The 10,849-nt window shown below is 52.5% G+C and overlaps 1 long non-coding RNA gene across 3 annotated transcripts; it reads left to right on the top strand.

Annotated features, from left to right (window-relative positions):
* The first annotated feature begins 1,027 nt into the window (after positions 1-1,027).
* LOC139079232 (uncharacterized) lies at positions 1,028-9,081 on the top strand. 3 transcript variants are annotated; one of them, XR_011532647.1, is made up of 4 exons: positions 1,028-1,233; positions 4,381-4,728; positions 4,978-5,123; positions 8,036-9,081. It is a non-coding gene; the product is annotated as an uncharacterized lncRNA (long non-coding RNA). The 3 variants fall into 3 exon arrangements; XR_011532648.1 differs by having other exon boundaries at positions 1,032-1,233; positions 4,403-4,728; XR_011532649.1 differs by having other exon boundaries at positions 1,059-1,233; positions 4,978-5,128.
* The last annotated feature ends 1,768 nt before the right edge of the window (positions 9,082-10,849 follow it).

Here is a 10,849-nt window from a genome sequence, read left to right as displayed (position 1 = left end):
GGATGCATTGCAGATGATCTGGAAGGACATCTGATAAGCGATAGGCAGAGGTTATCCCTGGAGTATGGGAGTCGTGAGGGAGGGACAGAGCAGTGGGTGTGGGAGAGGAGAATTTTTATATTTTACTTAATGTACCTTGATGTTGCTTGAATTTTATTTCAACAAGTATGTACTCTTTTGTAATTAAAAAAATGTAAGGGTTCTATTTTAAAGGGTTGTTGCCAGCTTTAAATGTTAATGTAGATTTCTTGAATGAATGAATGAATGAATGAAGGCCTAGCGCGTGTCTGGCTCAGGACGGGCTTCTCTTTTCCCCTGTAAGCTAGCTCTGACTCAAATCTCCATCCACCTTCTTACTGCGGGTTCTTCCTCTGAAGGGGTTAAGCCAGCAGCACTTCGGAAGCAGAATAAAGGGAGTCCGGAAGCCCCCAGTGAGGCCACAGTGGGACGTGTGGGGTGGCATGGAGGCAGCATGCCCTGTCCCACCTCAGTCCCCAGCAGGCCATTAGGGCCAGCCCACTCTGCTCAGCTCAGAACCTGCTTCCAATTACCCATGAAACCTGAGCTGGAAGAGACCTATTAAAGCCCCATTTAGTTTGATCCCCCTAGGGGCCAGGGATCTTTTCCAGCGACGTCCTCTTACTTGTCCGACTGGGACTCCAAGCCTTTTGGATGTTATCTCCTTCTGGGTCAATATTGTGACAGCTCCAGCTGTGACCCAGGCCACCCTGGAGCCAGAGATGATCTGGGCCTGCTGTGGTGTAGGGGGCCCCCAAACCCAGCCCCCTTCCTATCTCTGGGCTCTCAGAGGCAGTGAGCAGTCACAGCAGACAGACTCACCTCCAACAAGAGCCCAGTCAGGCCTACACCCCTCCTTCCAGACTGGTCTGCAAGTTGCCTGATGGCTTCTGGCCTACCTGGTCATCCCATGGGAAGTTCTTACTGGTAGGGACTGTCTTTGGCATATTCCCGGTCATGCCTGGTACAAGGTCCCATGTTTCATAACACCCATTACATAAGAAATAATAAATAATGGTGATTAACGACCTCCTTCCCTTGTCTCTGGGCTTGCCTGGGTCAGACCTCCCAAGGAGGGCACAGGAGCTCCAGGAGGAGGAGGGGAGTCCAGGGCGTTGGGGGGCACCCACCCTCCCTCCACGCCCTCCCCAAACATCTCTGCATGGTCTCGCGCATGGCCACTCCCTGGAGAGCAAGAGAAAGCCACCAGGAAAGGTAAGGCAGGGGCCCCAAACCTCCTCAGAGAAGGAGGACACTAGCATGGATGTGGTGTCCCGGGGCACATTCTCATGTTCAGTTGGCCTCAGCACCCTCAGGACCACCCTGGTGAGGGATCCTGCCAACCGAAGCCTGCCCTCTCCCTGCCCTCCTGAGGCACCCCTCGGGTATGGGCCTCTAAGCACCTCTCCTGTGGGTGGGAAGTCCAGGGCTGTGCTCCAGGGACCAGGCAGGACTGGGCTGGACCCTTGGGGGTGGTCTGCTGGGAGAATTTGTGGCTTCTTTCCCAAATTCTGGAGCAGCAGAGAGGGAGTGACTTGCACTTTGGGGGCAAGGCTGGGGCAGCCACTTGGAAGTGAGGGGAGGGCAGCAGGAAATGGAGGATAAGAAGGTTCTAGAGGGAGGAGTGCCGAGAAGGATCTTGGGAGCAGCGCACGGAAGTGGCCCAGCTAATCCTCTCCTCAGAGTCCCCTCTGGGCCCCTCAGAGCTGCAGAGGCCATGAGACAGAACCAGAACAGTGTGTGGGGGGACTTCTAAAGGACATCCAGGAGTCTCCTGCCTCGGACACCCTCCTCCAGCCCTGTGGGTGGATATGGATCCCACGGTTGAGGTCTTTGCAGACACAGATTTTGTGGCCTTTGTAAACGAGTCTAGCCTAAGCCTCCTTGTTGCACTTTAAACCTCTAACTCCTTGTTCCATCTAAAGCGGGTTCACATGAGTGGACCCTCCTTCAGTGTTAACCTCTTGCTTTGTTCCTCCAAAGTTTACTCTGAAGAGGAAAGAGGACCACAGACCTGGCTTCCCCCGGGGACTCTGTTCCCATTGCCATCCCCAGTGCCAGGGCCCAACATATGCAGCTCTGCACAGGCCCAGGGAGGGCTCCTGTTGCCTGGGGACCAGGACAGAATCATTATCTCTTGTTGGACCCCTCCCTAGCCCTCCTAGTCTGGTTGCCATCTCAGTAGGAGACGGGGTGCTGAGGGCTGGAGGCCAGGGGCCAGGTCACCATTGGGCCAGACCCCTGCCACTCACAGCTGCTCATCACCACGGCCTGGAAACCTCACAGGAGTGCTTCATTTATCTCTGTCAAAAGTCGGGATGCAATGTGCAGCCCCTCCTCACACCCCTGGAGATTGGGGGTGCATGGAAGGCAAACTGACTAGCCTTGACCTTCCCTAGTACCCCCAGCTTGGATGGAAGGAAGTGCACCAGGACACGTCCACCCGGGTGCACATAGAGATTCACCCGCATATATGAGCACACACCTTCAACACACACAAACACCCACACAGGTACACATGTGCACACATGTATTGGCCGAGAGGCACAGGTTCATCCGCATAGGCCCACATGCGCACACATGTGCACACACACACTTTCACACGTGCAAAGGCACATTCATTCCTACACATTTCCAAACACATGCATAGCTCCCCGTGCATATGCTTGCTTATATCTTCCCATGACCATATGCGTATATCCATCCACACACAGTGACACACTTCATGTGCACTCACATAGGACATTAATGGGAGGCTGTCAGCTGCTGCTTGGTTCAAATTATGAAATATATCATGGGAGTTGTTCAAAAGCCCTAAAGGGGAGGGGATGGAAGAGGAACCCTGGGCCCCCAAGGGAGGTTTCTCTTATGCCTTTTCAGAAGCCATCAGCCTCCCAGGGTACCAGGAGTTGGCAGGCCTTGCAGAGTGGGTAGGATTTCAATAGGTGAGCATGGTGGTGTGTGTTCCAGGAAGAGGCCTTGGCCTGAGCAAGAGAGTACAGAGGGGGAGGTTCAGGCCAAGTTTGGGGGAAGGCTGGGGGACAATTTGATGGGAGTGGAGGGTCCTCTGGTACAGCCTAGGGGATAAGGAAGCCAAAAAGTGCAAAAGGCTTTTTTGCAATGGGGAGCCATGGAAAATGTTTGAGCAGGAGAGTGTCAAGTTCAGAATGGCTCTTTGGGAAGCTTCATTCACTCAGTGCTAAGGGGACACAGAGTGGGGAAATGAGTGATTCTGCCTGGAATGGGTGGGGAGGAGCAGGAACAGCTTCATATCTGACCTGGGCCTCAAGGGATGGATAGGAGTGTTCCAGACAAGGAAGGACAGGAAGAAGGACCAAAGCTGAACCTGGCAGCTAGGGATCGGGGAAGGGCTGTGTTATTATTCGTGTGTGCCCTGTAAAGCCAAGCACAGGTTGTCTTGAGCTGAACATGGCATCCTTGCCAGAATCAGGAGTCCAGGCAGCTATGACCAAGTCCACCAGGAGATTCAAAAAGAGGCGAGTGAGGGGCCGGCCCCGTGGCTGAGTGGTTAAGTTCACATGCTCCCCTTCAGCAGCCTGGAGTTTCCCTGGTTCAGATCCCAGGCATAGACCTAGCACCACTCATCAAGCCATGCTGAGGTGGCATCCCACATAGCACAACCAGAAGGACCCACAACTAGAATATACAACTATGTACTGGGGGGCTTTGGGGTAGAAAGAAAAAATAAAAAGAAGATTGGCAACAGATGTTAGCTCAGGTGCCAATCTTTAAAAAAAAGAAAAAGAGGTGAGTGAACAGTGCCTGTTGCTACCCTGCAGCAGGCTGCCTGACCCTGGCAGGGAGAGGAACTATTCTGAATGAGTGAGAGCCATGGGGTGAGGACACAGGAGGGGGCCTCATGACCAGCTGGCTGGCCTTCCAGAGGGACCCACTCAGGTCTCACCGGCACCTGGGTAAAAAATGGGTGGAGGTATGGGGACCACCTGGTCCTGATCCTTTGACATATCCCCTCCCTGGGAAACCTCACTAAATACATTCTGGCCAGTCTTCACCCACCCGTGACCCCACCATCCTGCTGAGATCCATAGCCGAGGGGCCCAGCACTCTTGGCTCCAGCCCCACTATGGCCCCATCTCCAGCCTCCGTCTCTACAGAGCGGGAAACACCACATCCCAGCTGTCTGTCCCAAATCCACCTGGAGGCCAGCCAGCTTGGCAGAAGCACATCTTAGTGAGGCCAGACCCAGGAGACACTGCTGGGAAGAGGCAAGGACTAGAAGGAAGCAGCTGGGCCAACGTCGGGCCCCTTTATGGGCCCTACCCTGCAGGGTTCCCCCTGGCACATCCATGCACTTACTTGCCCATTGCTCCGTCTTCTGAGCCCCTGGTCCCCTGGGCTGCAGGCTCTAGGCCTTTCCGTGCAGTCCTGAAGAGATGCAGGTTGCCATGACAGCTGCGGTTGGACTCCACCCTGATCGCCAAAGGCCTGGAGGCCAGCCTGGAGCACCACTTGGGACAGAGTGAATCTTGTTGTGAACCCAGAGTCCCATCTTGCGGACTTGAAAGCTTGTCAACAGACTTACGCAGAGACCCTCACTCTGAGAACAACTCCCTCCTTCTTCCTGGCCCTCCCAGCCTCCCACAGCCAGCAGCTTGCATCAGCAGCAACAGCTGCACAGCGCTTGGGGCAGCCTGGGGCCACCACCGCCACTGTGGAAGGTGAAAGGAGGTACGTGAGGGCCCAGGGCCACTGCACCCTCCCTAGTTCTGGGGAACAGTCTCTTCCCATGCTCCAGACATCAGCCCTGCTGGCCCCCTAACCCCTGAACAGGCTCCTCCCTCCCTTCCCCTCTGCTTTATCCTCTACCCATTCAGCAACCAGCTGGGAGACACTTTTCTGCTGCCCATGGCAACTGGGTGCCACAACGCGTTTGCTACATTTCATGTAAATTCCCCCTCTGCTCCTTCTGCCTACCAGAGAGAAGAGCCAGAGAAACCCAGAGTCAGGGCATCACAGAGCAGGATAGAGACAGCCGGAGGACACAGCATCTGAGAGACAGTCCCCATGGACACCTGCTCAGGGGGAAGGAGACACAGGAGAGAATGACAAGACAAAGGCCCAGGGTCAGGTGACTCCCCCTGAATGGTGCCACACGAGGGACAGCTTGGGTGCTTCCCCGGGGGACGGGTGGCCAGTGCTGAGGCAATCCAATGAGGGCAGTGGACTGGCCCCTTCCAACTTCCCCACTGCTGCTCTCAGCCAGGTCCGGGGCTCTGGAAGGGTCACCTGGTGGGCAGCGGGTGGGGAGACGGGATTAAGGGTCTGAACTTCGGAGTCAAGACACTTAGATCTGCCTCTGACAGGCTGTGTGACCTAGAGCAAGTGCCTTCACCTCTCCATGCCTCAGTTTCCTCGCCGAAAATGGGTCTACTCTCGTACCCGCTATTCTTGTGAGACTTGAATAAGTTAACACTTGCAAAGTGTTCAGCAGACTTCCTGGTGCCTAATAAGCAATCTCTGGGTTAAGCTATTATTGCTCCTATTTTCTGAGCTTTGATTTCCTTGTTTGTCAGAGGGAGATAATAATACATACATCCCAGTGGCTGTGGAGAGGGAGAGGCGCATTCGGTAAATGTCAGTGCGGGGTCCCACTCCACATTTCCCTGCCCCGGGGCAAGGACCCACCCCATGTCCCAGCCCCATGCCTCACTCTGCTGCAGAGGCCCGCCCGGTCAGGCCTCATGCCCAGTCAGGCAACAGGTGGCAGGGCCGGCAGAGCACAGGTGCAGGCTTGCAGGGGATGTGGGGGGTGGTCCTGCCTGTTTCCTCCCCACACACGACTTCCTCCAGCTGCTAGCTGGGCAGGCTATGCCTGGAGGAAGCCTGGGCGGAGGGAGGCAGCAAACAGCCACGTGCAGCCGGGGCTGAGTAAGTGCTGCTTCCTGCTGCCGTGGTCAGCAGCTTCAGCAACAGTGGCCAGTGGGCGGCTCACAATGCTTGCTGGGATAGGAGCTCTGCAACTGGGCAGGGTCACTTCCCTGAATTGTCCTCACTGCCAGCTCCCCGCAGCACACCTGGCTGGTCTGCTTGTCTGCCTGGAGGACCATGGGGTGTCCAGCCAGGCCTAAGAACACCATCCTGGGTGGCAGCCAGCACCCAGTCCTCACCAGGCCAGAAGGCAGAGGCTTGGCTGGGCACTTGCTCTAGGGTCTGGACACAGCATGAGGCTGGGACCCACAGAGAGCCGACATGAGCGTGCAAGCAGGCATGTCCACTTGTCTGTGTTCACTCTGTGCAGAACTCTCCACTTGCACTGGGCCAAGCCACCTGCAGCCCTCATTAGCAACATCTCTCACTCTCATCCTGGGGGGCTTTGGATACAAAAGACCCCAGTAGACACACAGCCAGAAGAAATGCAAATGGCTGATACTCACATGGAGAAATGTGCAGCTTAACTGGCCAGTAACCAAGGAAATGTATGCAGAGCCAACCCTGAGACACACTGTCACAGATCTGATGGCAAAGATGTAACCGAATGATAATACCAAGGATGCCAGAGTGTAGGGATCTCACGGTTCCTGGACATTGCAGGGAGGAGTGTAAACTGGAACAGCCTTTCTGTAGAGCAACTTGACGATAAACATCAGAAGCCCTTGACCTAGAAATTCTATTTCTAGGAATTTAAGGGATACAGGCAACAAATACGTATAAAGATGTTCATTGTAGCCTTGTTAACAGAGAAAATATTAGCTATAACCTAAATGCCCAACTATAGGTGGATTTGAGAAGAAAAATTTAGCCACAAGGTGGTAAGTATTCCCTGGGAGTACAATATTAAAAATGATGCCAAATAGCCACAGTCTCAAACCTTACTGCGCAGGAATTCCCCCGGGGGGCTTGTTAAAATGAAGATTTTGATTCAACAGGTCTGGAGTGACACCTGAAATTCTTCATTTCTCATAATCTCCCAAGGGATACTGAGTTGCTGGTCCCCAGACCACACTTTGAGGGTCAAAGCCATAGAGTTTTCACTACTGATATGAAAAAGCATTACCAAAGCAATAGAGAAAAAAAGATGGGCATGCATGGAAAAAAATCCAGAGAACAGACAACAAAATATTCATAAGAGTTTTCTCTGGGTGATGAGGTTGAGTGATTTTTAATCTTATTCTTTCTGCTAATTTGTATTTTCTACAATGGATATATATTGTCTAATTAAAACAAAGTGTGTTCATACTGCCATGCCACACTCTGAAGGTGAGAGGTGGGTCTCAATGGAAGGAGAAACATTGCTGAGACCTGTTATGAAAAGTGTGTCCCTTGGCACAAGAGCCAGCCCTGAGCTGGAAAGGCCTGGCTAGGCAGAGGCCCAGGAACCAGGTGCTTTGAACCTGGAGCATGAAGAGGCTGCAAAGTGTAGGAGGAACTCCCCAGTGGTGGCTAGCAGGTCAGCTGTCCATGTGGAGGCAGGCGCAGGCCAGGAACTGAGGTCCCCAGGCCCCTGACACTGGAGGGCAGATGTCTCGGGCTCTGGACAGTGACGCATTCCTGTTTTCTTGGTGTTTGTGTCCCCTTAGTCTTTCCTTCCCCTGAGTAACCACTGAGACCAACAGGGTGGGAGCCATGGGAATGAGGAAGAGAGAGACCCCCAAAGGCTGGTGAGTCCAGCTTCAAGGGCAGAGGTCAGACTCCCAAGATGACTGCTCCAGAAGCTCTTCTTCCAGGATCAACTTCCGAGGGTGTGGGACTGCTTCCCTGGGGGATAGGCTTCCCGCACAAAGTGGGTGCTCCGTTCTCCCACCTGAAGACGGGGTGGCTCTAGAGAGGGCCAGCAAGTGTTTGCTCAGTATTTCGTTGGGTAACCTGCTGGATGGTCTTGGGAGGCCCTGCAACCATCTCTACCTGAGCTTTCTCCACTGTAATAGAGAGGAAATCTACCCAGGGATCTGAGAACTTCAAATGCTTAACAAAGTCTCTGCAAGTTGTAAAAGGATATATAAAAGCTGAGAAGCCTACCTATCCTCTTCTTTTGCAGAGAGAAGATGACATGAGTTATCCATAATGCCCTGTGGGGCTTGCCGCTGGAGGGTCTGCTCCCCGAACATTGCACCAACCTTGACCCTGGGCACTCGAATGTTCGTTTTTCTGTGCCACTGGTTCTCAAAGAATGGACAGCATTGAGATGATCTGGGGCACATTCGAGATGATTTTAGTTAGCCTTTAATAACATTGAATTATGGAGTGAGAAAATTGTCCCCCTTCTCTATCCTCTTTCCATCCTTGTAATGAGTCAAGGAAAAAGCCTCAGTCAGGGGCTAATGTGTCTCTAACACCTCATTAACACTTGCTCCTAACGCGTGTCCTTTTTTAGAAAAAGAGAGCAGCCCTCAGGCGCAGAGTCTTCACCAGCAACATTCAGCTATAATTTAATTGATCTTCACAGTTACCTTTCTATTTAAAGTAGTGATATAAAATTTCCTTTACAAATTTTTTTGAGTAAAACGAAAAAAAATTCAATCTAAACAAATAAATAATAGCATCAGTGGTATTTGGATATGGTGCACACCATGAATGTGACACAGGGTTATGGAAGAGTTTTGGTCCCTGGAAAAATGCAGACACCCCTGGAAGGAGTGATCCCTCCGATTGGCTCTCCTGGGAACCCCCACCCATCGCTGCTTACACCAGCTCTTGGTCTTGGGGTGACTCCTCAGCTTTTCTTCCTTGTTCTGCCGTGTTTTGAGCATCTCAGGGGCTGAGAGTGTGGCTTAGGCCTTAGAATCTCCCCCAGCACAGGGCCTGGAGCAGGACAAATGTCATCCAAAAAGTGCTCAGAGACCTGAGGTCAGAGGTCAGGCTCCACGTGATGGCATATCCTATTTGCCATATCCAAATACCAACCAGGAGCCTGGAAACTGAGCTCTGTTCTCAAGCCCCATGTTGGCCAGCGGTGTGGCCCTGGACAAGTCCCGAGTGTCTTTGAATCTCCATCTCCTCATTTGACTGCCTCAGGGGTGTTTTCAGCACACTGAGTATGTGAAAGGAGTTTGACATCAATAAATCTCCATAAGGGATTATTAATATTCTTATTGGTTGAATCACAAATCCAGTGTCACTCAAAACCTTTTGGGTGCAGACAACAAGTGAAGATGAGGTAGGAAGACAAGAGGGGGTGATAAGATGGGGTGAGAGGCAGGAGGGCTGGAAGGGAGGATGCCAAGGACTGGACCCCTCCCTCACAACCTGGGCTAGGTTTGGGAGGACCTGGAAACTGCCCTCTGCAACTTCAGGCACAGGCCTCCCCCGCCACTGGGCCTCCCCAGGGATGTCCAGCACAAAAAACCTGGTCTTTGGAGCCACGTGACTAGTGTTCAAGTTCCAGCTTGGCCACTTACTGGCTGGGTGACCTGAGGCAAATTACTTAACCTGTCTGTGCCTCACCATTCTCACGGATAAAATGGGGCCGATGCCAACTCTGAGGGCTGTTGTGAGGATGAAGCGAGATCAAACACATGTACACACGAGACCTGACACTCAGTAAGTGCTCAGTAAGCGTGGATTTCGGGAAACTCCTGCAGGTTCCTGGAAGAAAGATATGGAAGTGATTCAAGGTAGATGATGCTATCTGGAGCACTTGATTTGTAATCTGGGAGAATTGGACCCCTTCCCCCAAAGCTTTCCTCACCTAAAGCTAGAGCTGGAAAGTTAGAGAGTGAAATTGCAGGTGTCAGCCTCCAGACCCGACTCCACCTCTACTCCCGCCTCACCCCCTCCCACCCCACCCCTTTAAACCCAAGGCAGGAGCCCATCCTGCCCCTTAGGGCCTCCTGGGCTATCCACCAGAAGCCCCTGTTCTTCTCTGAGAACAGGGGAGCTGGAGGCAGAGGAGGATCTTTGGACAAGCAGCCAAGTGTTCTCTGACTCAAAGAAGAGCCTTGGGCCCCAGGGTCCAGCTGGAGGTCCACTGTCTGTCTGCTGAAGCCTCCACTAGACTTTCTGTCTCCTCCACCCCTGGGAATCCAACCATAAGAGGAACTAATCTGGCTCCCCTCTGCACCCCTTGCCCCCAACAAAGTTTCCTTCCTGTGTTCTCTGGGGGAAGATGAGAACTGGGGAGGGAGGGATGCGGCTGGGGAGGCAAGTCCAGCCCAGCTGGGCCACAACATCTGTATCCTTAACAGTGGCCTCTCCATTCCTGCTTCAAACTGAGAGGGGTTGGGAGAGCTGCAATTCTTCTCAGGAAACGGTGACATGACTCACTCCCCAGGACAAGCCATGGAAGAATGCAGCCTTTTTTTCTATGAAGCTCATATAGAACTGTGGAACTCATTTTCTCACCTTTATACGGCAAAATGAGGAGCAGCACGTATGTTAACAGAAAACTTCAAAATAATGGTGATTTAAACAAGATAGAAGTTTATTTTCCCCTCCTATAAAATAATTCTGGATGTAAGCAGGCCACAGCTGGTATGGCAGCCCTGTAAAGTTTTCAGAGATCCAGTTTCTTTCTAACTCATCTTCATGGTCCAAGATGACTGCAAGAGCTCCTATCATCACATTGGAGTTCTACGTAAAAGCTTGGCAGACAAAGAAGTAGGACATGCTCCTCTTTTTAAGGAGACTTCCCAGAAGTCAAACCCAACACTTCCACTTACACCCAGAAGCCTAAGAAGCCTAAGGGGCAGGGATTGGTCAGAACTCAGTCGTAAGGCCATAGCCAGCTCCAAAGAAGGCTGGGAAAGGAACTCTTTAATCTGGATGGCTTCGGGTCCCATCCTGTCTCCTCCCATAGCAACTATCCTGATTCAGGCCACTCTCAGCTCTGCAATAACCACAGATCTGGCCTTCC

The sequence above is a fragment of the Equus przewalskii genome, chromosome 25 (genome assembly GCF_037783145.1).
Source record: "Equus przewalskii isolate Varuska chromosome 25, EquPr2, whole genome shotgun sequence".
Lineage (NCBI taxonomy): Eukaryota > Metazoa > Chordata > Mammalia > Perissodactyla > Equidae > Equus > Equus przewalskii.
The sequence above is the reverse complement of the archived record's forward strand: the minus strand, read 5'-3'. Positions and strand labels throughout refer to the sequence as shown.